General features: G+C 28.9%; 1 pseudogene; it reads right to left on the reverse strand.

Moving 5' to 3' along the window:
* Positions 1 to 3,612: 3,612 nt before the first annotated feature.
* Positions 3,613 to 5,957, reverse strand: LOC111288858 (G-type lectin S-receptor-like serine/threonine-protein kinase LECRK3; annotated as a pseudogene).
* Positions 5,958 to 25,025: the final 19,068 nt, after the last annotated feature.

Here is a 25,025-nt window from a genome sequence, read left to right on the forward strand (position 1 = left end):
ATGTTGGTTTTGATTGATTTCGATAAATTTTGGTAAATTTACTTATATCGGTTGGTACATAAATGTAAATCATATGTTATAATTTATAATTTTTCTTTTGTTATTTGATTATTTTTAATCTAATAAAAATAAATTAATGGAAAAAATAACCTTTAGAAATTAATTTTTTTTATTTTTATCGTAACTTATTTTTTTATATTTTATTTTTTCAAACTAAAGTCCATAAATATTTTAATATTTTTTAAGAAAATAATTATGTGCCCTTTCTAAAGTTTAAAATCATGAAATTAAAGTTAATTTTTTTAATCTTTTTTTATATTAATATTTGTATAAAAAATATTTATTTAGATATTATATGATCATATTCAATGTTAATATTCATTTGATTTTATTTATTCCAACGACCTGTAGGATGAAGTTTTGGTGTGCTAGACTTTGGCTTCCTTTCATTTATTTGGATTCAAACCCAACTTCAAATTAGGAATAATTTCTAAATTTTAGTTTAGTTTTATTTTATTTTGTTTTATGTCCTTAGCTATTTGTTCGTTAGCTTATTTTATCTTAATACATTTTTTTAAAAGATTATTATGAGAATGATATTATTTGTAAGTAGGATTTCAATGATGAAATTTTAAGAAATTAAAAATGAATGATTTTCTAGAACTTTTTAAATGAGGATCTTATGTTTAAATTATTATAGAATGGTGGATAATTTAAATAAAGATTTAATATTAAATAAAAATTAATAAAATAATTTAAATAAAATTTATAATAATTATCTCAAAGTGAAATTCTAAGAAATCAAGAATTATTGGTTTTCTTAGACATTTTTAGGTGAAAAAAATATTTTTAATTGTTTTCAAAATGATAAAAAATTTAACATATTTTCAATATAATATAATAATAATAATAAAAATTAGATAACCAAATAATTGAAAGCTAACATTTTAGGATTTTTTAAAGGATAAATGTAGATGAAAATCAATGATAAATTCTACATGAATTACGAATTTGTAATTTTTTAGAGAATTTTTTTTCTGAAATTTAGCCAAAATGATAGAAAATGAGAAAAAAAAAAAGGAATAAGATATAATATGTAAAATAATTAGTAACAAAGAATAATAATAAAAATAAAAATAACTAGAAATTATCAAGAAATTAATGAATAATGACAAAGGCTCTCTAAGTTTGAAAATAATGAAAATGCCTTAATCATAAAATTAAAAGAAAATAAAAGAGTTAATTTTATGAAAGTTCCTACATATGAATATCCATTTGAATTTTTTCAGAATGATAAAAATTTTAGAAACAAGATTCTAATACTGAAGGTTTATATTTATTCCTAAATAAGAAAAATATGAAAGCTATAATTTATGTATTTATATCATATTTATTATATATCAAACATATATAAAATACGAAAATTATTATTTTATATTTTATGTTAGCATATCAAATATGAAATATATATTTGTTTTTATTAAATTTATATATGATTTATTTCAAAAAATTAAAACTATATTATTTACGTGTCTTTTTTTATTGGAGTATATCACTTACAATTTTTTTTTATTATAATGCTATAATTATCCAATTAAAATAAAAATTTATGTAAAAATCACACTTATAAATGTGAGTTCCATATAAAATTTTAATAAATTACACATAATTTTAAATTATAATTAATTAATTATACTACAATCATCATAAATAATATGCCTTTTTTTAGTATCATGTTACCTTATCGGGTTTAATAAAATTATAAGATCTCTCTTCTCTTTAGATAATGTTTTTGTTTTCTAACTTAAATTTGGTTTTTATTTTCCACAATTTTTGGAAAGTGAAGTTCATGGGCTAAGCCCAAAGTCGTACCAAGAGAGTTGCCTTTCAATTTTTTTTTTTTTATTATTGTTTTTTTATAGGGACCCAGGACCACTAAGTGATGGTTCCATGATTTGTTGATAATAAAAAGACTTTCATGTCATAGATTAGGACCTGACCAACCAAAACCAGCCATTTATGTGGTGGGAAGTTATCAAGATTTAAGGAGGATTTTATCTTAATTAACAAGCCACCAATAAAGAATGAAAACTCCTTGAAGAAATTATATCCTTGGCTCATCATTTATAGAATAACTCTAAAGGAGTTTTTTTTAATTAATTTTTTCCTTTTTACCAAATCAGCATGAAATACTAACAATATTTGAGATCTCAAGTCAAAGATCAAGCAAATAATATAAAAGCAACAGGATTCCAACTAGATTGATGAATATATGCAATGAGCTTATATATATTTTAAGTTTTTTGGATTATGATTAGAATTCGAATTTGGTACTTTTAATTTTAAAATCGACTTGATGATTACATAATTATTGAATAATTTGTGATTCATGAAGAATAAAAATCCTATAAAATTAATGAGCAAGAAAACATTGATTATCAAAGCTTTTTTAACTCCCACTCCTATTTGTAACTGAATTAATAAAGTTTCGACAATTTTTACATTTTCATTTTATTTTCTTCTAGTGGTCAATATGATTACATCAAACCACCCAACCTATCCAAAGAACTAATTTTGATTAACCTAAAATTGTATTGATAATTGATAATCATGTTTGTCAGGGCCAATCTAAATGATTAATTAATTTCACTTCTTTAAACAATTCTTTATTAAGTTGTTATTAATGATGGCAACGGGTGGGGTCGAGACGGATTTTTGCTCGCCCCGAATCCGACCCGATTTTAAATATATAAAACTCGTATCCATACTCGACTTAATAGTTTTTTATTTTTTAATACTCGTACCCGACCTGATCCGACATTGTATAAAATTGAATCCGACCCGACTCGATCCAAAATTAATAAAATATTATTTTTAATATAAATATAAAATTAAATATATATAAAAAATATATAAAATTAAATAAATAATTAAAAAATAATTTTTTTTTTATATATATCGGGTCGGGTAGGGTTGGGTTTGCCTAAAATCCAACCCCGACCTGAATCCAAAATTTTTTTATGCCATCCTATCCTACCCGACCCGATACCGAATTTAAAAAAAAAAAATCGACCTTAAGAGGTTGGGTCAAATCAAAATCCGTCTATTTCGGATATTTTTGCCTTCTCTAGTTGTTATAAATAGTTTTATGCCATTTAATTTGATTGAATTGCCATTGGTCAAAAGACCATAAGTTGTTGCATTTCTCATTCAAAAATAGTCATTGATGGTTCTACTCTTTTTGATTGCCACTCCAACCAATTTTGTAAATTGCAAAGCTTTTTTTTTTTTTTTTTAATTCGAGGAAAAGAGATTGAACATTGTTTTTTGAATAAAAAGATTATGTCAATGAATCTCGAGATTAATTTAATTAGTTTATATAATTATTTTTAAAAAATGATATTTATTAAATTTGGAGTTCAAATTTTAGTATCTGTAGTTTTTTCTTTTATTAATTATGTCAATCATTAAACTAAATATTCTGGATTTTTTTATTACCAGCTAGGCTAATTTTATTTGAATAAGAATGTAAATTCGGTTAATTGCTACTAAAGTTTAATGTTTCAGAAAAGCTGCATTTCATTTATTAGCAGTAAGGCAATCTACGCTAGGATGATTTCCTCTCAATTTTTCTTGGTCTGAGACAAATTATTGAAAACTGGAACTATATAAATTGCAAGTTTTATTTATAGGATCAAACTTCAAAGATAAAGAGGATAATCGGCTAGATCATTGAATCGACAAGGAAAGGGCATGGTGGAGTAGGAACCTGGACAGCACCATCGAGCATCATTGTAACAGTCCTCATGGATGGCCTTATCAATGGATTTTCTTGTACACGCCAAATTGCCACTTTTAATAACATCTCCAATTTCCCCACATCACTTCTAACCTCTTCATCATTTTCCACCAGCTTTTCAACTATGCCTTCTCTATAGCATTCGAATGCCCATTCTGTTAATATTGTTGTTTCCTCCATCTCAACTTCAACACATCTTCTGCAACATATGATCTCTAACAGCATGACTCCAAAACTGTAAACATCTACCTTCGCTGTGACTGGGGTGTTTCTGAACCACTCTGGCGCCACATACCCTTTAGTCCCTCTTATGCCGGTCAGCGTACGAGTGTTGTTGTTGATCAGAAGCTTTGACAACCCAAAATCTGATATTTTGGCAGTAAAAGAATCATCCAATAGTATATTTTGTGGCTTTATGTCACAGTGGATGATTTGTGTGTTGCATTCTTCGTGCAAGTGTGTGAGGCCTTTCGCAATCCCTGATGTAATTTGCAGTCTTCGTTGCCAACTTGGCCTTAGCACTCCAAAAAGGAAGCTAGCCAATGAACCATTTTGCATAAACTCATAGACCAGAAGTCTATTTTCACCTTCATCACAATAGCCAAGTAGTCTCATCAAATTCTTGTGGTGAGTTTGGCCAATGACATTCACTTCTGTTTTAAATTCCTTTTCACCCTCTTGAGCAAACTTTTCTAATTTCTTGACTGCAACATAATTTCCATAACTTGATGGCAATTCTCCTTTGTAAACCGTAGCGAAAGCTCCCCTTCCTAGTTCTTCTTTGAATCTGTTTGTGGCTTGTTCGAAATCTTTGTATGTGAAAGAACGCAGATTATTCTCTAAATCTCTTCTGCTAGGAATACCGTCCAAGTATCGAAGTCTTCTTTGATATAAACAGAAGATGATCAGAGATATTACAACTAAAGAAAAGAAGTTGAAAATTGCAGAGATGCCTAAGAGAACTGAAAGGATCAAAATAACTTGATTCTGATTTTTTTTGCTTGGATTTGGAGTGGCTTGGTTTGTGCTAGAGGCATTTGACTTTGGTACCTTAAATAGAGTTGTTCTATCATGAGTATCTCTTTTAAACCACCCATTTGAAAGTGGTAATTTCTTTTTCCAACAAGTTCCAATGCCATCTTTACTTAAAGTTGGATCGTGTAAAATGGCAACTGCACAATAACAGTCAACAAGGCAAGATTGCCTACATTCCAACTCAGTTGCAGGTTTCAATATCCCATAGTCACTAAAAGGAAAATCAGCAAATGACATTGACTTGAGCTCAAAGCGATCTTCCCCTTTGGTGGATCCGTCCGGATTGCAATCTCCAGGGTAGCTTGTGTAATCTTGTTTGCAGCCCGTGTATGGATTATTTTCATCCAAGAAAGAAAATCCAGGGGGACATGTGCAATTAGGCCTCCTATCATTGATAAGTTCACAAATACTGTTATAACCACGAGGGCCATTTCCGAGTGTAGCTGTACTGTCTTGAAAGCTACGACAGATGTCCCTAGGCCTGAACCACAAGACAGACCAGCTTTCACCGCCACTGGGGTTCCTTGGATAAGAATAGAGAGTAAAAACTCCATAAAATTCAAGTGTTGCCCTGTAGTAGTTTGAGTCTGGTTTCGGAACAGTATTTTCTGGTGCAAGGTTGCTTGCACTTCCAGTTGAATTCAGGATTTGGATATGCCCTGACTTGTTGAAGATCAACCGAGAACCGGTTTCAAAACTAAAATAATAATTGTAAGGCTTTCTGGTGAACATGTCTATTTGATTAAGCATGAGAGATCCTTTATCGAAACGAAGTTGATATTTCCCCTTATTGTAACTTGTTTCATCCAAAGCTGATAAAAGATTGCCATCAACATCCAATTCTTGAGTCGGCAGGATGGTATGAGTTGGATATTTGAAGCTTTCCCATATGTTGGCTGAGTTGTTGCTTGCTATCACAAAATTCCCTGTATCAAGCATGGCTGCATGTGACACTTGAGAATCATTTGTGAGGCTTTGGGACCTCCACAACTCTGTCTTTGGGATCTTTAAGCACAAGATGTCCGGTCCTGGTGAGCTCAACCTTTGAATCTTTATCAGTTGCTGGATTCTCTCTATTAGCATACCATACTATAGTTCTTTCCGGGATCTTAGCATACCATATTTATCACGCCCCAAGATCATGACGTAGCATGGCCGTATTACCTTGAAAAAAATCCCAAAGTAATACGAAACCTTGTTTTTTAAACATTCTAAAATTCTTCAATAAAACAATCTACCAAGTAAAATCCATATCTTTAATCCAACTGATAATACATCTTTATATATCTAAATACAAATCATATAAAATATAAAACTATCTCTTAAGATCTCATTGGCCAACATATTCTCCGACGACTAAGTAATCTTTCCCATTTCATCTTCTAGCTTCACACAAGACTAACCAAACTTATCACTTAGTCATCTGTAAAGAAAAAGTAAAAAGAGAATGAGCAAACCACAGCTCAGTAAGAATAGACTTACACACCTTACCAGATCAAGCATTGTTTTCTTACACATCATATAGATAATTCAAAACATTCATCAAATCATAACATCAAAACATTTCAAGATCATCGTTTTGTCAAATATTTCATAAATTCATAAATCAATGTCAAAATATGTCACTTCATAAATCATTGCAAAATATGCTATCATTCAAATATCATAATCAAACTAAATCATGGATCAATCATTAAAAATCATCATAATCATTTTTATATACAAATCATGGAACAGTCTTTAAAAATCATCACAAATCATCATCATTATAAATCATCATTATCATTAGTTTATCGTTAGCTACGGTCACTGCTATAACCCGTGACATTGACCGTATCGATAATTTCATCCTCATAATCATTATTAACTATTATAACCCGCTAGCCAGGCTTTATGCTAACTACTATTACCCATTAGCCAGGGTCGTATGATTATGTCTTTGCTAACTGCTATTACTCGTTAGCCAGGGTCGTAGAACTAGTTCTACTGTTAATGATCCCACTCCCAGGGATATAAAAACATAACCATCATAAAATTATTCTTTAAACATAAATCATTTTCTCATTTCGTTCATAAGCATGATCCATCATTTACATAGCAAAACACAAAATAATCATATGTTTGATCCTATTTTCATATAACGAAAATAAAGAAATAAAACATTCTTTCATTTAGAAACATATATATATATATATATACATAGATTCGAAAACAAGCAAAGTGTGTGAGATTCTACTTACCTCCATTCGATTTCACCACTTAGTTTTTCTCCCAAAATAATTAATGGCCTATCCAAGATCATTTCAACAGATTAGAATTTAATCAATCCTTTTTGAGACCATTTATACAAAAATCAACTAAGTTACACAAAGGGTTAACTTAACTAATTAATACTGGTAGCCTGACCTCTTTTCATTAAAACAGTCATATCTCAATATATCCAAATCAGAATTATGATCTCTTTAATGCATTAGAAACTAGACTTGATAAGCTTTTTAACCATATATGACGCACCTCGTAATTCCTTATAGATTAATTATAAAAAGTTTTGAAATCCACATCAGATGCTGCTGCCAGACAGCATGTATACCTTTTAATAAAAATTACACATTTATTCACATGAAACTCCAAATTCAATTCTCCTTATTTCGTTGAAAAGTAGATTCAATGACTTTTTTAAACACATATGGCTCAATACATAATTCCTTGTATAAAAATTAAGAAGAATTTCGAAATTCTTCATTGCTACTGCTACTAGACAGCCTGCACATCTTTAAGTAAATATTAGACAACTCTTCATAGAGAACTCGGATTCAACTTATGTTTATTTCATTAGAAAGTAGATTCAACATGCTTTCCAATGATATATAATAATCACAGCAATAATCTATCCATTAATACAAAATTCTATTTTAATTTATTATTACAGATCACAATATCTCATTCAAAAACAAAATTTTTCCTTCAATTTTTAAAAACTCAAATCCTTACTTTCAGCTTACAAACTCCATTCAATAATCATCAATAAATCTTAAGAACATGAAATAAACAAAGCCTAGTAATTTACCCAAATAGATCATCAAGATTAATGAAGGATTTCATGATTTTTCTTGGTTTTTCTCTCAAAATTTCAACTTCAAATAATAGCAATCAACTTGATATTTCTTCTTAAATAAAAAAAGAGCATGTACTCACCTTTAAGAGATTAACTTAATTATAGCCTCTGTTTGTGAATCTCCAACTTGATTTTTCATATTCTCTAACCCTAAAGAAGATGAAGAAAAAAAACTCTATTTCCTTTCTGTTTCATGATAGTTAGTTTTCTTTCATTTAATACTTCAACCCCTTTTTTTTTTACTAAATAATGTGTAATAAACTGATGGGCTTTAATATTAGTCTAGCCCAATTATTATTTGGGCTGGGGTATTACAATATTGCAAGAATGAACAGATCTTTTTCGCCTTGAATGGGATGAAAACCAAAGGAAAAATCACCTAATGGTGATTGCCAGGTCTTGGCTTTGTCATTTGCATATAGAAAATCATCTAAACTTACGTTACGTTTTGCCTGAACTGTTGCAAGAATCCAATGGATGCTTACAAGAATAAGCAGGAAAAGATGAGTATGAAAAAGTGTTGAGATCATTGAATCTCTTCAGTAGGAGTTCAAGTATGATTCTCAAATGTAACAAAAACGAAAACTTGGTACCTTCTGCTATGATTCTCTGCACTTTAAAAGGGATTGAGCCTGTTGCCAGCTGGTTTGAATGATCATAGGATTCCAGGGAACAACTTCCCAGAAAGTGCAAAAAGAATAGAAATTTGCACGGCAGATACTTTGAAATGTCTGCATTATTTGCAATTATTTTCCACAGATATTTGATAATTTCGTCCAATTAATTTAAATCTTAAGTCAGTGAGTCAGGTCCCACTTTAACAGTCAAGTAGAGATTTCTCGAACTTATTACCGTAAAAACAAGCTATTTGTGTGTCTTTGTACTTCTATTTTGGTCCATCTCTTACCATTTGTCTAAACCTTCGTTCATTTTACCAAGCGATACGCATAAAAGAGGAAAATAAAATTTTTCTTAATGGAATATATAAAAAATCAAATACTACTTTCACTCTTCAAAAAGTTGTTCAAAATATTACTAAAGGATTCAAATTGTTACTCGTAATAATGATCAAATGTTTATTTTCATTAAATTGAGCTCTTAATTGATTAATGGCTGTAATAAGTGGCTTAAAAATTAATTTTCTTTCAATTAAAAGTTTAATGAGGTGAAAGCGATTTTAAGATCTGGATTCAACTTTTTAACTTTTTCTAAAAACTCAATAAATAAAAAATTTATTTATAAAAGATAAAAATATTGCTACATCATGATTGAGCTAATCAATATGATTACAATATAAAAAATCATAAAAAAAAATAGCATCTTAGAAATCCCAAACTTTACAAAGATTTTTTATAACTTGTTGATGAGCTGATTAGCCAAACATAACCTGTCTAAACTTCTTTGATACTTGCTCAACTAACGTTCTAGAAAGCTGAAATAATCAAACATAGTTTTGAAAAACAACTTGTTTTGTCAACAAAAAATGGGTTTTTTTAGAGATGGACAGTAAGAAAGCTACAAAAAATCTTTGATTTTCATTATTGTAAACATTATTTTGAATGCTTATATTTTTATATATGGAGGGAGAATACCAACCAACTATCAAATATCTTTCTTAAAAGCCTATCAAAGGTTTACATATAAATCAACTCAAGTAATAAAGAGAGTATGCTATTTTTCTTTAGTTTTTATTATTATTTAGTTTTTGGTATGTAGCATATTACTAATCATGAGATTTATATGCATCCTCTTTATGTTTGCATTTTTATAATTTTTTATTTTTATATGATCCATGATTAATGTTTTTACTTTTCAAATATATTTGTTTGGCAGTTAAGACATGTTTAAAACTTATTTTTGCTTATGACTTTTGGATTTCTTCTTTAAGTGATAAATAAATTGTTGCAATGAGAATAAAAAGGTTTGATTTATCAATTATATCATAATTTTTTGTTTTATTTTGAAAGTACGAATTGATATTTTATTTCTAGGGAATCAAGTTATTATAAAATTTGCCTTTTTTTTAATTTTTTCATTATGTTTGATTTTTTTACAAGAATTCTAAATTATTGGTACTGTATAAGCTTATTGACTATGGAAGGTGATACTCAAGTTTCAATGTTTCTATAAGATTTTGATTCCTTTTCTTATTTCATGTTTTTCTCTTTTTTTCTCTTAATCTATTTACTAATTTTTTTCTTCTTTCTTTTTTGCCATAATTTTCATGTGATAATTAAACTATAAAATGTATATATTTTATGTTGTTATATTCATTTCTATTATTAACAAATTAATGTTTTGTTTAGAAGATTTCTTTCAATTTTTAATGGTTTTTCTATGTTATTATATTTTGATTTTTTTATGATAAGGTAGCAAGGTAGATTTTTCAAAAACTCGATATCAATATAGCTTTTTTCTCCATAAAAAGTATTATACGTCTTTCAGGTAAATTATTTTCTTTTTTATTTTTAAACTTCTTAAATTAATTGAAATGATAAATATAAAGGTTTAAAAGAATAAAACTAATTACACTAATTACAATATGAATAAAATAATCATATAATTCTTATAATTTTATAATATATTATGTAAAACATATAAAATTGATAAGTTTTGCAAAATGAATGCACTTTAAAATGACGACACTTTTATTCAAATTTTTAGAATTTAAAAATGAAATGTTACACTTGCAATTACATTCATGATATAAATTTATGTAGTTTGTGGATAATTATTTTCAATATATTTAACATTTTAACTCTTCAATCTTAAATTTAAAGTTATAATTTCTATTTTATTTATTTATTTTTTGTTTTCCAAATAATTTCACCAACAACCAAGTAATTTTTATGAATGAAATGGCAAAAAAATTATTTATTTATTTTATTTGTGGTGAGTAAATAAAATCTTTTTGTACTTATTTGATTATTTATCATGCTATAATTTCAGGATCTTTAAAAAAACTAGTCTTCTTTGTAGTTTGAGATTATGAATATTTAAAAATCCATGTTACTTTCAAAATTTTTATCTATTTCTTGAGTTTTTTTACATTAGATTATTACTAATAAAAAAGTTAAATATTTTTTTGCCATAAACATTATATTTAATAATAATAATAATAGTAATAATAAAATTTTAAGTAAAATAAAATACTCAACTGAAGTGTCCAAGAATATTCTAAAGATTAAAACTTTTTTCTTTTTTCTTTTTTCTTTTTTCTTAATTAACAATTAGCTCTTAACATTTTTATTTTATAGGTCTTAAGTTGAGCGAAATCAAAGAGATAAGCTTTGAAGATAGAAGAAAATTACAATAAAATGTAGATATCTTAATTGATCTGGGCCCAAGCCCATTAAGCTTGGTCCAATGAGGTTTGGGCTTAAGCTTATTGGGTTCGATTCAATTGGGCCAAGGAGTTAGGCCTAGATTTTCTTATTTTATTTTATTTTATTTTTATTTTTTATTTTTTATTTTATTTTAGGATAATAGGATATTAGCTAAAAAAAAAGGAGAAAATGCAAATTCTGCTGTGCATAGGCACTGGCAGAATTGCAATTGGTTTCAATCTCTCTAGGATAATTTTTAGGCTTTCTGATAATGAGAAAATTCAATCAAATGAGGACTCCTATTTGATAAGAAACTCTTCTATTTTGGTCCTATAAATACATACATAACCAGAATAGGAAATACACGAAATATAGAAAGCAGAAACACAAAAACATAGCAAGCAGAGGGAAAGAAAAAATTTTCAGAGTTTTTTAGGAAAAAATTTTTTGAAAAAATTCCAAAATTTGGTGAAATTTTTAAGTGCCAATTGAATTTTTTAATGAGTTTTTTGGTGTCAACTAAATTTTTCGACTAGGTTTTTTAGAATTCGGTGAAGATTCCGACGAAGTTGAATTTTTTGGTGACCATCCCATGAACCATCCTAGATTCTGATGCTATTCTTAGAATTTGATTGAAATTCAACTAGAGTTCATTCGGCTTCTAGAGAGAGAAGGAGAGAAAAGAAAGGGGGAAGAGAGAGAAGGGGAATGAGAGATCTGAAGTAGAGGGCTGAAACTTGGGCTTTTATAGCCTTTTCAAAATGATGTCGTTTTGGCGTTTAAAAGAGTCCAAGATTTGTGCGTTTCCACTTGGGCAACTCGACCTGTAGTGCGATCCGCTTCAACCTGCTCCCTAGACCTTGTTGTTGAGCTGAGTCGATTTTCTCCCAAGTCGCACCTTCAAGCCATTTTTTGTTTTTGGAGCCGAGCCGTGCTAATCTTCCAACTGAGCTGTTTTGATTTTTTTGGTATTGCTTTATTTTTATTTTTTATTTATGTATTTGTTTATTTTTAAGAGTATTTTGGCATGATTAAATTCAAAAAAGAGAAAAAAATAAAAAAATAAAATTTTGGAAATAAATATTAATTATCCAATGATGAAATTTATAAAAATTTCAAATGGTAAATTTTCTGTAAAATTCCTAGGTGAGAAATTTTATCTAAATTTATCCCAAATGGTGGAATAATTTAGATAAAGTTTCAATATCAATAATTAATATTTATTTTCAAACACAAAAAATATAAAAAATATAAAAACTTTGGAATTAAATACAAATTATCCAAGGATGAGATTCTTAGAAATTTCAAATGGTAAATTCCTAATAAATCTCTAGGTGAGAAATTTTATCTAAATTTATCCCAAATTGTAAAATAATTTAGATAAAGTTTCAATAAAAGTAATTGTATGCTTTTCCAAATAAAATTTAGGTTGAAAATATTTGATAATTATCCAAGGATGAAATTCTTAAAAATGTCAAATGATAAATTTTTTAAGAAATCTCTAGATGAGAAATTTCTTTAAATTTATCCCAAATGGTCGAATAATTTAAATGAAATTTTAATAAAAATAATTGTCATATTATTTTCTTTCCGAAAAAAAAAAGATTTCTAAATAGACCCAAATGATGAAAAATTTAGAAATTCGAAAGGAGAAAATATTTCTAATTTGGCCCAAATGATGAAATAATTAGATATTTTTGGACAAAAAATTATAATAATTAAACCTTTTTTCGACAACAGAGCCTCTTCAAGGAAACAAATAGGATCCTTGAATACTCTTGAGGTGAGAAAATATTTTTTAAAAATTCTACCAGATTGCTGGAGAATCTTAAAAATTATTTTTAATATTTCAACATAAAACTTAAAACCATTAGACTCGAGATCCCAGGATAAATTTAAAATAAAATGGTACCATTGTTCGGATGGGCATGCGGGGATGCTATAACCTTCTCCACATGTAACCAAACTTTCAAACCTTGTTCTGTTTAGTAGACCTGAACCTATTCTTTTAAGGACCCTTAGTCAAGCTTAAGAGCTCTTTAAGATGATAAATTCCTTAGGTGACCAATCACACATAGTTAAAAAAGATTGGTAGCGACTTCATTTGTTAAGTCTAGCTATAGATTTTTGGATCATATGTTATGACAGTTTGATGACTTCGTTGAGGAAGCTAGAGAGTCAAGCCATAATTTTTGAATTTATCTTATCCTTTGGCTTAATGGTTTTAAATTGTGATGTTTTGTGTTATTTGTTTACTAATATTTTTTATTTTATTTTTGGGGCAAAAAACCTATATGTTCCTTTACACATACTATCACATGTATTTACATTACATGAGCTCTATACCCAGGCTCCATCTCTCTTAGGAAAGAGTAAAGTACCTACATTCTCTTGAGATGATAATCTCTGCAATGACTAGCAAAATACTCCCACTCAAATTGAATACTTTTCATTGGTAGCCTGTGATAGGTGAGGATTAGAATGCCTTGCTAGTTTGTGATGGACAATGATGTAAGGAACAATTTGAGAACCTTTAGTGGTCAAAGTCACCTAACCTTGCATATAGTTTACACTTAAGAAGCTAGCCTTATGATGGAACCATTCCTACCCAATGATAGATATAACTCGAAGACAAGACATAAGAAGGAACGATTTGTGATCTAACCATTTTATTTGTTTGACTTTATGCATTTGCATTGTCATATCATGCATCATTTTCATTGTTATATGTAACGTTATGCATATGCATCGTTTTCATATTAGATTTCATCCATAAAAATCCACATTCCCTTCATGCATCAACATACTATACATAAAGCATAACATTTTATTTCTGATCATAATTGTAGTATCAAGGTTTAAGGATAGCTCCATCAACCAAGAATCTCACACAATCAACTCACCGGTACAATACAAGAGCTCAACCTAAACAAATAGAATAAAAAATTTTCAATCATCTCGAGAGGATAAAGAAAGCTCAAGAGAAGTTAGAAGAGGAGTTGAATAAGATTTTGGAGGCTTTGAACAAACTAAACAAAGAAAATGGTATAAAAAAAGTACTAGCTAATAAGACCATCCCTCACAAGAGGTGGATGACCCATTGTACCCTTCTGATTTTGTGCCACATCAAGCCTAACCCGTACAAGCTCTACCACCACAACAGTTCACCTATCCTGTAAGGTACACATACTTTAAAATACCATCAGCTTCAAATTTGAGATAATATCAAAGTTATATAAATCTTGTCTTTACTAAGAAGGCAGTAGAGCCAATACCAAATCCTAATTTGGATGTTTTAAAAAAAAAAAAAAAGACTGAGGCCCAAAGAGCAAGCGATTTTAGAAGCCTTAAAAGTTAAACAGAAGATGAACTTGTTAGAAGAAAGGTTACGGGCCATAGAAGGTATTGGTTTTTATGGTTCAGTGGATATTGTTGGGCTTTGTTTAGTCTCAGATATTGTTATTCCTCTGAAGTTCAAAGTGTCCGAGTTTAAGAGATACGATGGTACAAAGTGTCCAAAGACCCACATTACCATGTATTGTAAAAAAAATGACAACTCATGCTCAAATGAGAAGTTATTAATGCATGTATTTCAAGACAACTTTACAAGCTCTGCTGCTAGATGGTATGTCCAGCTAGATAAGATCCGTATTCATTCTTGAAGTGATATGGCCCATGCCTTCATTAATCAGTATCGGCACATTATAGACTAGGCCTCTGATCATTTTTTTTTTACAGAATATGAAAAAAAAGTGACTGAATCATTCAAAGAATATGCCCAGAAGTGGAGGGATATTGCTTTTCAGGTGTAGTCCCTTTTGATTGAAAAATAGACCACTGTGTTATTTGTCAATACTTTGAAATCTCTCTACTATAAAAAGATGATAGAGAATGCAACAAAAAATTTCATCGATTTGGTGATCTCAAGTAAAATTATTGAAAATACCATTAAAAATGGTAAGTTGAAAAGAAGAAAAACCAGGAAGACGTTAGAGAAGAAAGAGATTGAAGCTCAAGCCATGAACTTTTACAGATAGGTTAGGGGATATTAACCCTATCCACTATAAGGTTACTCTCCGTACTATCCTGCTATGAATAATATCTCATCTTACCTTTACTAACCATATCCATAACTAGCTTACCTACAATCAGCCTTTCAAGTACCTACATCATCCTCAAAGCCTAAAAACCAAGTAAAAGATTTAAGAAGATCTCGAAATAACTAAGAAAGGGCATATATTGACCCTATCCCCATGACCTATGCTGAGTTATTCCCAAAACTGATCAAGAACAACTTAGTATCTCCAATTATTCTAGAACCATTGAAGCCATCCTATCCAAAGTGGTATGATGCTAATGCGACGTGCGATTATCATAATGGGAATGTGGGTCATTCTATTGAAACTTACCTTACTTTCAAACATAAAGTGCAAAGTTTGATCCAGAAAGGCTTAATGAGCTTCAACGAATCAGGAGGGCAAAATGTCAATAAAAATTCTTCATTTGATTACACAGGGGCATAATTTTAAGAAAGATGTTAAGGCTGGTTGGAAGTTACTTATCATTCTAGATTTTTTTCATAGTAATGTTAAGAATTCTTTTATGCAATAGGATTTCAGTTGTTATCATTTTAATAAAAAGCAAGGATAGTGCATTTCATTACATTTTCTCTTTCATTCAACCATTGTTCCGTGTTTTGTTACCTTTCATAACTTTTCATTCATATTCTCAAATTTCAGATGATGGATGTTTAGACAATGATAGCAATAATTTTGGGATTTAATTTTGAAAAATCATTCACATTGATTTAAGGAGATTATTTGAGCAAAAGAAGCTAGCTACTAACAGATGTAAAATTAATATGTTTTGAAGATGTGCAGTCTTTTATAAAGATCTAGGAGCTTATTTTTGTTCAATAGATGATGTTCAAGGAAAGCATTCATATTTGAGATGAAAAATGATCAATTTTCTTTTACCATTTGAAAAATCATTTATTGTTACCTTTTTGAGCTTATCATTATTTTTTTTAAAGAACCCTAACCAAGGATCACCCTCCACACTAAAGGGTAATTTTTGAAAAAAAAAGAGGTAAAAGATCACAAAAAGTCTCAAATATAAGAAAAAAAAAGAAAAAAAAAGATGAATGCCATACATGATTTGGAGCAAAGTAAGGGGAATCCTTTTGTGAAGAATGAGATCAATGAAAAAGGAAAAACTAGTGAAATAATGTGGGATGGGGCAAAATGCCAAGTTACATCAAATAATAAATGATCCTTTGGTTCTGAACCCTTTAAACACATGTTTTGAGCCCATTTTATCCATTTTTTTCGTGACCCCTCACCATAGCCTACATTACAATCTTAAAAAGTCCATTTAGATCAAGTGTGAATGTTCAAACTGAATGATCATATGTTGAGCGAAAGCATGCTTGTGATAGAATAATGGAATCATGCTATATTGTTATAGAGATTAATGTGTGAGAGTATCAACAATGGATGAAAAAAGATAAAAAAGGGAAAGAGAAAAAAAAAAAAAGAAAAAGGGATAGAAAAAATGAAAAAAAAAGAAAAAAAAAGAAAAAAAAGAGAAAAAAGTAAAAAAAATGAAAAAAAATGAAAAAAAGATGAAAGGAGAAAAAAGAAGACTCAAATTGAAAACCTAAAAAGGCGACTTGGGTAGCTAAATCTTTGAGCTGAAAGTTGGATGAACAGTTCAAATATATAAAAGATCAAGGCATCTAAAAAAATTGAGGCAAAGCTTGATGAATTTAAAATGATTTTGACAGTCAATGGAATAAGTTTTCGAAATCTTAAATTAATGTTCAAAATTGTCTGAATAGTCATTCGTCCCAATGACATACATCTAACTTGTTTCTTTCCTCATTTGCTTTTGTAAAAGACGCACTCCTCATTGATTGCTTTTCTTCCAGTGCACCTTGTGGTCTTTTATTCTCACATCCTTAGAATGAATTGAGGGAATGTATGATTACATTGTGTTTGTCAAGAATTGAAATGATAATGAATGAATGACTATGTGCTTAAAAGGTTTTTACATTTCTTTGAAAAAAAATCCAAGATGATCAAAGGTAAAAATGATGAAGAGATGGTTGAAACTTGAAAAAATGACACATGGGATGGCCAAATGATAAACATGGTGATGGATTGCTCAACAAGATGAATAAAGGGAAAAAATGATCAAGAGATGAATATGGTGATAGGTTGGTCGACATAATCTATGTATTGTGATCAAATAATGAAGATCAGTGGACAAAATTTATTATGGGATGGCTAGTGCTGAGAAGCCTATGAATTGTAATCAAGCAACAAAAATAATGTGGATCAATGGATAGAATTTGTTTTGAAACAGCTAGTGCTAAAAAGCCTATGAGTCTTGATCAAATGATGAAGGACGAAATTTTTTTTGGAATGGCTAGTGCTGAAAGGTTTGTGAATTACGGTCAAATATCAATTGACGAAACTTGTTCTAAAGTGCTAAAGAACTATTAAGGGAGATGAGAAATGGTGGAATCTTGAGAACCATGTTACCATAATTAATTAGAATTTCATGACATTTATCTGTATTACATGCATTATGTTTGCATCGTCATTTAAACAATATATGCATATGATTTGGTGAATATTTAAAATTTTGTTCAGACATGCATCAGCCAACAAACATTGGAATTATGATTTAGGATATGGCATTTACATTATTGTGTGAATCCAGATTATTGCACTTGCATCCTTGATAATGACATAAAATTTTGAGTCACTTAAAAAAAAATTATGAATCTTTTGATATGAATCCTGATTTCTTAAATGAGAATCTTTAAAAAATCCTCAAATGAAAATCTTTGAGTCTTAAATGAGAATCTTTAAGAAATCTTCAAATGAGAAACTTTGAGTCTTCAAATGAGAATCTTTGAGATGTGAAACCCTAAAGTTCATTGAATGTGAATCTTCAAACTAGAATGAAAAGTTTTAAACTTTTGGATGTGAATCTCCAAAATTCAAACAAAAAGCTTTAAACTTTTTGGATGTGAATATCAAATTTAGGTGAACCTTTGAACTCGAATGAGAAACTTTGAACTTCTAGATGAGAATCTAAAAATTTTGAATGAGAATCTCTAAATGTTGGATGTGAATCTTATGATTTACAGATACGAATCTTATGATTTGTAGATGCGAATCTTATGATTTGCAGATGCGAATCTTATGATTTGCAAATGCGAATCTTGAAATTTTATGAATCAAACTCTTATGAAACTAAAATTTTGATAATTAAATTTTAGTAAATTCTTGCGAAGCTGAAAGGTTCTTGCGAAGCTGAAAGGTTCTTGCGAAGCTGAAAGGTTATTGCGAATCTGAACCTTTGATTTTCGAACTCCAATTGTGAATATTTGAGTTTTCATTACAAATTTTAGATCTGACCTATGACTCATTTGGACATGGTTGTCAAAGAGCATTTTATTTTTCTCAAAATCGTTAAGCCTCTGTTTAGAGGAGTTTTGTTTAATTAAAAAAAATAAAAACAATAGAAGTGTCGGGTTGAGTTTTGATTGGGTGTTTACATCATTGCACAATTCTTGTTTCACAAAAAATGTGCAAAGAGGGACAGCTATAGACACCTTAATTAGTTTGGGCCCAAGCCTATTAGGCCTGATCCAATGGGTTTTGGGCCTAAGCCCATTGAGCCTAGTTCAGTTTGGCTAAGGAGTTAGGCCTACATGTTTGTTATTTTATTTTTATTTTTTATTTTTTATTTTATTTTAGGATAATGGGATATTAGTTAAAAAAAGGGGAAAATGCAAAATTTACCATGCATAGGCACTGGCAGATTTACAATTGGTTTCAATATTTCCAAGATAATCCTTAGGCTTTCTGATAATGAGGAAATCCAATCAAATGAGGACTTCTAATTGATCATAAACTCTTCTAATCTGGGCCTATAAATACATACACAACCAAAATAGAAAATACATGAAATACAAAAAATATAAACATAAAAACATAGTAAGAAGAAAGAAAGAAAAAATTTTCAAAGTTTTTTATGGAAAAAATTTTTTTGGAAATTTTCATATTCTGATGAAATTTTCAACTTTGATTGAATTTTTCAGCAAGTTTTTTGGTGCTGGTTAAATTTTCTAGCAAGGCTTTCCAGAATTCGATGAAGATTTCGATGAAATTGAATTTTTTTACGATTGTTTGGTGAACCAATCTAGATTCTGGTGATATTCCCCAGAATTTGGCTAAAGTTCAACCGAAGTTCATCTTATTTCTAGAGAGAGAGGGAATGAAAAGAAGGGGAAAAAGAAAGAAAGGGAAGGAAAGATCTGAAGCAGTGGGCTAAAACTTGGGCTTTTATAGCCTTCACAAAACAATGTTGTTTTGGCATTTAAAAGAGTCCAGGATCTGCGCGTTTTCACTTTGGCAACCTGACCCATAGTGCAACTCGTTTCAACCTACTTCGTAAACCTTGCTGCTGAGCCGAGTCAATTTTCCCCCCAGCCACACTTTTGAGTCGTTTTTTATGTCTGGAGCCAAGCTGCACCAACCCTCAAACTGAGTTGTTTCGATTTTTTTGGTATTTTTTTATTTTTATTTTTTATTTGTGTGTTTGTTTATTTTTAAGAGTATTTTTGCATGATTAAATTTAAACAAAAAGAAAAAAATAAAAAATAAAAAAAAAATAAAATTTTGAGAATAAATATTAATTATCCAATGATGGAATTTATAGAAATTTCAAATGGTAAATTTTTTTATAAAATTCTTAGGTGAGAAATTTGTCTAAATTTATCCCAAATGGTAGAATAATTTAGATAAAGTTTCAATATCAATAATTAATATTTATTTCAAACATAAAAAATATAAAAATTTTGAAATTAAATACAAATGATCCAAGGATGAGATTCTTAGAAATTTCAAATGGTAAATTCCTAAGAAATCTCTAAGTGAGAAATTTTATCTAAATTTATCTCAAATTGTGAAATAATTTAGATGAAGTTTCAATAAAAGTAATTGTATTCTTTTCCAAATAAAATTTGGGTTAAAAATATTTAATAATTATTCAAGAATGAAATTCTTAGAAATTTTAAATGATAAATTTTCTAAAAAATCTCTAAGTGAGAAATTTCTTTAAATTTGTCCCAAATGATGGAATAATTTAAGTGAAATTTCAATAAAAATAATTGTTATATTATTTTCTTTCCAAAAAAAGAAAAGATTTCTAAATTGGCCCAAATGGTGAAATAATTAGATATATTTTTGACAAAAAAATAATAATTAAACATTTTTTTGACGATGGAGCCTCTTCAAGAAAACAAGTAGGATCCTTGAATACTCTTGAGGTGGGAGAATATTATTTTAAGAATTCTACCAGATTGATGGAGAATCTTAAAAATTATTTCCAATATTTCAACATAAAACTTAAAACTATTAGACTCAAAACCCGAGGATAAATTTAAAATAAAATGGTACAATCCTTCGGATAGGCATGTGGGGGTGCTATAACATTTCCTACATGTAACCGAACTCTCGAGCCCTATTCTGGTTAGTAGACCTGAACCTATTCTTTTAAGGACCCCTAGTCAAGCTTAGGAGCTCTTTAAGAGGATAGATTCTTTAGGTGACCAATCACACTTAGTTAAAAAAGATTGGTGGCGACTCCATTTATTAAGTCTAGCTATAGATTTTCTGATCTATATGTTATGACACAAAATATTTAGTTAAAATATTTATGGACTTTTTCCCTTCATTTTACTATATTTTTTTGTTAAACATGAGCACTGAGTGGTAATAATTTAGTTGTAAGAATACAACTTTTTTTATAGAATTTTCCTTTTATAAGACACAAACATTCACAAAAGGAAAGTGAAAATGTTAATATTAAATACATATAGGGTTTATAAATCTTATGACTAAATTTATTTACTTTACTATTTTTAAATTTAATATTTTTTTATCAAAATAATAACTTAACTTGACTAATAAAAATGGATATATTTGTTTTCTTGTACAATCTTATGACTAAATTTATTTACTTTACTATTTTTAAATTTAATATTTTTTTATCAAAATAATAACTTAACTTGACTAATAAAAATGGATATATTTGTTTTCTTGTACAATAACTATTTAAAATATGGGCTGTAATTGAAGATTTAATAGTATAATTTTTTTTATAGTTCTTTCTTCTAAAAAGATCAAATACACATAAAAATTATTTGGAAAAATGTTGTATGAATTTGAATGAAACTAAGAGTTTAATATAACATTGATAAATACTATAAAAATCATAATAAATTTTATTTATTTTTTACATATTGATTGCAATTTACTATTCATAAAACAACATTTTAACTTGGTTAATAAATATTTTTATTTCTCTTCTTATGCACCTACTGTTTAATTAGAATATAGGTTAGAGTGATGATTTATATAATAAAAGCTTTTTTTGTAAAATAGAAGGTGGATAATGTTTATATTATATATATATATATATATATATACATATAAACTCGATTGAATTCTAAGGGTTTAATTTTAATTTTAGAAATATCATATTCAATTATATTTATTTATTTATTTATTTTCATATTTTATTTGTAAATCAATTCTTTTCAAAACAATATCTTAAATATTTATTTTATTCTTTTTTCATTTGCACTGATAGTTGAAACACAAATTAAAACGACAACTTATAATAATAAAACTTTCATTTGAATTCTTACTTTAACAATATAAAGAAAAGACATATAAAATATTAATATTATAAATATATGTGAATTTATATAAATTTTTTGGATTTAATACTAATTAATAAAGCCTAAAATTTAAAAAAATTTATTAAATTTTTTAATATTCTTTCTCAACGTAATTTTTATCAAAAAAATTTCTTAGATAAGGTGCAACAGTTCCTTCTATTCAGCAATCTCCAAACTGAGCTCTCTTTAGCTACTAGGTAAGAGTTATGGTAGTGGGGTGTATAAGTTTGTGATGTTTGATATAAGAAACTAACTTTTATCTACTTTTGTATTTGTTGCAATCCTTAGCAAATAAGATAGGCATCGACAAGTAAGTGAGGTTGTTGGTTGATGAGTGACCTTTCAAAGTAGATGAGTTATAAAAGGAAGGCAAGATAAGGGCTAACTAGGAAGCTTTAGTGAAGGAGAGAGATGTTTCTATTGAGGCACTAGAAAGCCTCAATGCTTCATAGAGTAGAAAAATATAAGTAACAGAAGCCTGGATGAAGGAAACTACTAGCAAAAGTGTGGCTTTCTAATAGCTCTTAGACGATACCAGCTCTCACCTAAAGGATGTGGAGGGTGAGAGAAATAAACTACAAAGGGAAATAGTAGAGATGGTTGCTTAAGCCAACCAATTACAAAAATAAAAAAAGAAAATCATAATAGAGAGGGGTCAACCTTTAGTGCATAATCTGTAACTAGAAGAGTTAGCAAAGCTGAAGGTTAACAAGAAAGGGGAAAGGCAAAGTCTTCAAAAAAGAGGGAAAAGTAGGATAATGAATGGATTGAGGTTTGCCTGACTATTGGGCAGTAATACAGGCTCTTTGTGCTTTACCAGGTGCAACTCCATATGAGGCCTATGGACTTGAAAGAGATTAATTTTTTTTTATATGAAACTACCTCCTATAGGGTTTAATGTGGATTTTTCTTATAATCTAACCTTGTTAAAAAGGTTCAAGGCCTCTATAGGATTAAATGGTAAAGTCATGATAGGCCTAGATTTGAATGCTTTGCCTACCCCAACTGAAGACCTCAAGGCCAATAGTTTTAGTGTAAAACCTGCATTGAAAGTTTATGAGGTCGATGCTAATGTTGTTGTTCCTCTTCCCAACGAGCTCATGATTGTGCTGATTGAAAAGCCTATTTATGCAATACTAATTAAAGAGGCTACCTATTAGTCAAATCCCTGGTTTCTTTTAATAAATCAAAATTTGCCTTTAGAGTTTCTCATTCTAGCTAGGATCAAAATATGATGTTTCGAGTATATTGACACCTATCTCAATAGGTATTATTACTTTTTTGTCATAAGTTTGCATGAATGACATCTCTTTTATGGCTAAATGGTCTTTAATTCTGATTGCCTAAGGGATTTCAAAAGTTTCTTCTACCCAAACCCCTTTTGCTTCATCAAATTTTTTTTTCAAACTAGTTAACATTTTCTAGTTTATAGACTTTACCTCACCATTTGTTTGAAGGTGAGCTATTGAACTATGAACTAAAACTATCTTAAAATTCTAGCAGAATTATTTTAGCTTGTCTACTTGGAACTATGCCATGTTGTTTGCCATGATGGTGTGAGGGAGGACAAACCTACACATAATGTACTTTCATAAAAAATCCTCTATCGTATTAACAGTGATGGTGGCCATAGGTTCTGCCTCTACCCATTTTGTAAAATAATTATAGGCCACAATCATAAAGTTCTTCTAGGCGATTGTTATAGGGAATGGTCCAAAGATATCAATGCCCTACTAAGCAATTAGCCGTAGACTAAAAATGTGATTAATGGTTTCTGATGGTTGTTTAGGGACTTTGGCAAACTTCTAGCACTTGTCACACTTCTTGACTAACTCAACTACATCTTTCTACATTGTCAACCAATAGTAGCCTTGTTTTATTACTTTCTAGACAAGTGCTCACCCGGTTACATGGTGGCTACACACCCTTTAATAAATCTCTTTTAGTACATATTCTACTTCAGATGAGGGTATGCACTTGAGGAGAGTAATTGAAAAAGCTTTCTTATGCAAAGTCTCTCCCACTAATACAAATCATGTTGCCCTCTCCTAACCTTTTTTACACTCTATAAGGTCAAAAGGGTACTTTTTTTTAAGGTACACCTTGATGGGAGTTATCCAAGTGTTTTTTCCTTTAATACATAAGATGAGTGGGGCTTGCAAGTTTTAGGATATGGGTAAATACTCCTATATGATCTTCTCATGCTTTTTAATTTCAATGAAGGCTACTAATTTGAACAACAAGTCAGCTTTAATGTTACTAGTATAAGGGATTTACTCCAACATTAATATTATGAAAGGCTACATGTAGACCTAATAATTTTAAACACGATATGAAAATGACACAAAAAAAATCATGTATGAGTTTAGTGTAATCGTGTTTCATGTTTTAATCGTATCAATACAGTTAAGACACAACATTTTCGTATCATGTTCGTGTCAAATAGTAATGATATGCTTAAAACATGATACTATTCATAACATAAAAAATTAAAAATATATTTTAATTTATTTAAAAAATAAATTAATAATCATATTATTTTATCATTTTGGTGTTTAAATATATTATAAATATTCAATTTTTAAATAATTTTTTTGTTTAAATACTAATTTAAATGATATTTTTTGTTTAAATAAATAGATTAATCACTTTTAATCATATTATTCGCATATAATCATTTAATTATATAGTGTCATGTCATGTTATTTTAGTATAAAGTAATTTTAAATGTATTAATTATATTATGTCACGTGTAAAACGAATAATAAAAATGTCATGTTCATATTTAAGTTATTTATGTCATTTAAGTATTCATGTCGTGTTCATGTTAAAATTATTTGTGTCATATCTAAAATTGTGTTTGATGCAAAGTACGACATAATGACATGAATTGCCAAGTTTATCTACATAAGTTGAAAGATGATGACATGGTATTTGACAAGTGTGCAATCCCTGACTTTGTATTAACCATTCATCAAGTAGGTAAAT

The sequence above is a fragment of the Durio zibethinus genome, chromosome 4 (assembly GCF_047325235.1).
Source record: "Durio zibethinus cultivar Kanyao isolate XHJ-2024 chromosome 4, ASM4732523v1, whole genome shotgun sequence".
Classification (NCBI taxonomy): domain Eukaryota; kingdom Viridiplantae; phylum Streptophyta; class Magnoliopsida; order Malvales; family Malvaceae; genus Durio; species Durio zibethinus.